General features: G+C 47.4%; 1 protein-coding gene across 1 annotated transcript in view; it reads left to right on the top strand.

Moving 5' to 3' along the window:
- Positions 1–1,704: 1,704 nt before the first annotated feature.
- The window catches only part of BRINP2 (BMP/retinoic acid inducible neural specific 2), a 149,947-nt gene continuing 146,651 nt past the window's right edge, over positions 1,705–5,000 (top strand). Inside the window, exon 1 of the mRNA XM_069065503.1 lies at positions 1,705–2,550. The gene's annotated coding sequence lies outside the window, so the exon portion shown is untranslated. The remainder of the gene's footprint in view (positions 2,551–5,000) is intronic.

Raw genomic sequence — 5,000 nt, 5'->3', positions numbered from 1 at the left:
TTCCACACTCCAAGCTAGGCATTTTATCTGCTGTCACAGTAGAAAATACGACAGTGCAGCAGTGCACACTGTCCAGAGAAAGACAGAAGCTGGGAAGCTCCCATTTCTTCAGTAGGTTCTTATTGAATTACCAGAAAACTATCCACCAAACCATTCCCCTGGTTCTCTAAGACTGTCATGGGTTTATTTGTTGGAGAGAAGATGGGAGTGAAAGCAGCAACTGTCCCACACAGGGAGAGTTAGGGCTTTGTGATAAGACTTGAGTGCAGGTGAGAGACTGTATACATGTGAGTTGGAATTTCCTATTGTCTCTCATTCATTTGAAACATCTGACTCCTCAAGAACCTTTTTGTCCACACTGATTTATAACTCTGTGACATTCCCTAAAATTTGTAATCCCCCCCCCAGTCCCTTGCAGAATAACCTCTGATGTTGACCTGTTAAAGAAAACTAAATTGAGAGTCTCTCTTCCTTCTTAGGGGGCTCTGAGTAGTGACTCAGATACATGGATAAATGAAAGTAGGGTCTCCAGAGAATAAAAGTTAAATTCCCTCTACACTACATCCTCTCAGCTCATCTCCATGGTTCATCCTCTGTTAGACAAGCTTCAAGGACCACCTTCCCCTTTCTCCTTTGCTCACAGCACAACATGCAAGGTAGGGGTCACATTTTCAATTTTGCATTCTCCTTATATGATGAAAATTCTTCATAATTTAGCCCTTCCTGGTTACAATTAATATTCTTTCCTCACACTTTCCTTCCTCCCCCCCCCCCCTTCTCCTCTCTATCTAAATTCGCAGGCTCAGCAGCAGCACCTGCTTAGGAGAAACAAGGCGGCTGCTGTTCGAATTCCTCCAGTGTGCCTTTAAAAACAAAAAATGAGAGCAAGATCCATGTCCCCTCCTCTCCCCCGCCCCCATCGCATAAATACGAAGGAAACTAACAAAGTGGAAACATTTCCCATTCAAAGCAAGAGGTGTGTGTGTGTGTGTGTGTGTGTGTGTGTGTGTGTTCCCTTCCTAATCTGTCCCTGGGATGAAGATGAATAACCCAGCACCCTCAGATCCCTTTTCTTCACTTGCTTTTCCTTACTGATGTGAGAGCTGCCTTTGCCTTACTTTTGTCCATCCAAATTTCTGAGTCTGCTGCTAAGCTTTGTAACACCTTCATCTCCCTGAGCCCTTGATTCTCTCCATTTATTTTTCCCTGCTCATTGTAGTGTTTTTTCCCCCTTTTGGCCAGTGATTTGAAATAAATGTCTTTTATCTTTGGCCTTATTCCTACAGTAAATATGCTTAGATGTTTCAGTAGCATGAGGAGAAAAAAGAGAAAATAGTTGTATGGCCCATCTCCATCCTCTAAGTCAGAAACGGACCTCTGTCTGCAGGAGTTCAAATGAACAACAACAGAAGTGTGACCAAGGCTTTACTGTAACTCTAAGAAGATTAGGGCTCTTTGAATTGCTTCTTTTTTAGACTCCACCTCTTTTGCCCCAGGCTCCCTACCCAACCCCAACCCCAGTCAAGTATCTGTCCATCACTTTTTCCACCACACTGGAAAGTCCCTGCTACAAATCTGGGAGGGTTAACCGAGTTCTTACCCCAGCCTACTAGCTCCCCAAAGGAGACAGCCGGTAAAATCCAGAGCCCTCCCTCCTGCAAAGCTGTCTAGCCAATAGGCACCTGGAGGGAGTATGACCACAGATCTCATTGGCTGCCAACCTCCGTGCATAAGGAAGAGAGAGGGAGGCAGGCAGGGCAGCATTGTTATCTTAAGACACTCATCTGGTCCCTGAGTCTGCAGGTGACACTGCTTAGGTTCGGAGTACCGAGTCAGAGCATGGAAACAGAGGGCTACAGGCAGCCTTGGCATCAAATCTCCGAGAAGAACCGGCTCCTCTCTTAATTGTGCCTCAAGCCCGGGGAGACCTCTCTACTAGTTACCCACCTATGGGGCGCACCTGCTGTGTGTTGGAGAAGGCAGGGACAAATCAGCTAGCGGCATGATCTCGGCTGAAGACTGTGGACTTGCCTTTCCCCAAGTGAAAAGCACCGATTGGGAAGAGAGGGAGTGTGAGTCTTTTTAGAGTTGGAAAAGAAGGCAAGGTCCTGAATTTCTCCTCTGCAGAGGGACCTGGGACTCCCCAAGGGGCTGGCTCTGTGCTGTGCTTTCTTCTTTCTTCTGGTTTTTACCCTCCTGATCCAGTCCAGAAGCACTCCTTAACCATGCTTTGGGTTCTCGGAGTTCTCGGTGTACGGCTGGAAGAGAGCAGGCTAGAGGTATAGCAGCACCAGCAGCAAAGGGAAGACAGAATTTGGAAGGGGTATCCGTGCTCTCTCCCATTCTGAAAGGAAGGCATTCGCATTCCCTCCAACTATGGTGGGAGGGGGGGGGAGCACGTGAAATCATGAAATAAAAACTTTGGAAAGCTGCCACCGGAGATGTGGTCGGTGCTGAAAAAACCCTGGAATCTGTTAGGAATCTCCTCTCAGACGCTCTGGGGTTTGGGAGCAGCTGATACAGCAAGGAGGATTCTTGCAAGGATTCAAGGTAACTAAGCGGGTATTGTATTTGATGGTTGTCTGGTCTTGTTTTGCTGGGGCAGGTTGGTTTTGCCTGTGAATGGGAAGCCTGATAAAGGGGAAAATTGCTCCCTGGAAGCAAGCTGCTTTGGGTATTTGCAAGCAGTAGCAGCCGGAGAGGATAATTCCGTGCTTTTTGGCTTCTTAGCTTTCTCCTGTCCTGTTCTGAGCCCGGCTGAAGGCTTCCTGGTTTGAACTAGGTCTAGTCCTTTAACCGGTGCTGCTCCATGGTAGCCAGATCTCTGGGCATTCTTCCTGACCTGCGTTATTATTGCCTGGGGTAAGTCTTCAAAGTTAGAACAACTCTCATTAGCCTCAGTGAATCCCATCTTACTGAGTTATCGTGGGGGATGACTGGATCTATTTGCCTGTTCTTGGACCATGGCATACTCTGCATGGGATAAATAGAGCATAGGTTGGACATATGCGATCTCCATTCCTCCGGTTCATATAGCTACCTAGTATGTCTGTATAGCGTCTGTCTATGCCTCCCTCCCTCTGCCTCCCTTGCTCTCTTCCACGCTCATACGCTAGGGAAAACAATCTGAAGAGGGGGACCTTATTAGAGAGCAATTCTTCTCCCTAGGGGTAGTGGTGGAAGTCCCACTGATTGAGTTAAAACAGGCAAAGCACCGGAAACCATAGGCAGGCAGCTCTGCTGTTCTGGGAGAAATACGGTATTCATTCAAGGATCTAGCAGTTCTCTTCGTTCTTGTAATGATCTGCATATATTTATTTGCATGTTACTTTCATGCATGGTCGCCTGGGCACATAGCTGCATGCATACAGACACAAAGTGCTGTGTATGGAAAGAGCATGCTAGCTTTGGAATATGCTTGGGCAATACACAGGGCTAGCCAGAGATGACTGAATTGTTCAGTGAGAACATCAACTTGTGAGCCCAGAGGAGTTCTCCTCTCCAGTCAGCCCTCTGTGTGGTATATATTTATCCAGAGTATATAGACTTAAGCCAAATATTAACTAACAATCAAGCTAATGCACTATTAACATGCTTGAACAGACCCCTCTGTAAAGAACTCTGTGTGTGTTAGCCCTAGCCCAGGGAGCCAGGTGCCCTGGAAATTAACAAATGATTTTTTTAAAGGTAGTAATTATCAAAGGCTGCCCTTGTAGCTGTGTACTCAGGGCCTTCTGTATCAGGGACAGTGTTATGTCAGCAGAAACCAATAAGAGAGGGAAGGTGTATTGGGGAGTCAAATGCTTTGCAGCTGTCTTTCTCCACACATGTGCACATCCAAGTGTGTCCACTCCTTGAACATACTACCCGAGGGCATACAATGCCTATAGTGACCAAACCAGCAGCTGGGTAGTAGTTTGTAGAATTTCTTTGAAAGGGGGAAGAGAAATTGGGGAAGGGGTTTCAATTTGATGACATCAGAAACTGGGAGAGTGATGCATAAGTAGGTTCTCTTGAATCAGAAGCTGGAGTTGGCCCTCCTTGAGGGGTTGCTGCTGCATTTTTGTTATTCATTTAAGCCAGAAGCTTTTTGACTTCTCTCTCAAACTGAATAAGTTGTCTTGTAGCATGAGGTGCGGACCTGGGCAATTCTACCAGGATGATCCTGAAATCCTATCAATACCCATAATTGCTTTCTGCTGTGCAGCAGAGCACACGCTTTGCTGCCTTTCAGAGTGGCAATGGAGAGAGAGGGCAAGGGGGCAGGGAATGGCTTCTGTGAAATGTTGGAGAGGAGGGAAGCAGATTCGGAAACATGGATTTTTCCCAGTGGAGTTCAGCTTGCTCCAGAATGTCTGATGACTTGGTGCCCAACAGCTGTAGCAGTGGGGAAGTCTTGATAGTCGCTGAATGGTCTCTCCTCCAGAATTAAGAAGGGGTGTTTTGAAGAATGAAGTGATGGGTGCTGCAAATGTGGCCAGCAAAGACAGGCAGGCAGGCATGGATTCAGGGTGGGGGAGGAGAAGAGAGGCTACAGAGGGGAAAGACCTGAACCTTCACTCATAGTGTTTCTGACTGTCTGACTGAGGCGCTAGTGACCCTCTGGTACCATGCCCTGGAGACCCCTGCAGGAGGCCCCCATCTGGCTTCCCAACAGGTTGTTTACAGAGTCTGGCCAGAGCGTAAAGAATATATGTTGCCAGAGCCAGACCTGCGTCATCTACCTCTTCCTGATAACCTCTCCCCAGGCACAGGCAATCCCTCTGGGAGTAGCACATGAAAAAAGAGCCCCTCTGAGGAACTGCCCCAAAATCACTTCCCATCTCACAAACAAGAGAGAATCTTGAGGGAGTTGAGACACCTGCATGGGCACTTTCTGCTGACTGGAGATACTTAGGATGGAGGTTCCTTGGTTGATGCCCTGTCTTGTCCTCAGCACATCCATTTCTCACACACACACACACACACACACACACACACACACACACACACACACACAC

This window comes from Petaurus breviceps, unplaced genomic scaffold (genome assembly GCF_028583685.1).
Source record: "Petaurus breviceps papuanus isolate PSGF00001 unplaced genomic scaffold, PetGlider_PUasm1.0 90692, whole genome shotgun sequence".
Lineage (NCBI taxonomy): Eukaryota > Metazoa > Chordata > Mammalia > Diprotodontia > Petauridae > Petaurus > Petaurus breviceps.
The sequence above is the reverse complement of the archived record's forward strand: the minus strand, read 5'-3'. Positions and strand labels throughout refer to the sequence as shown.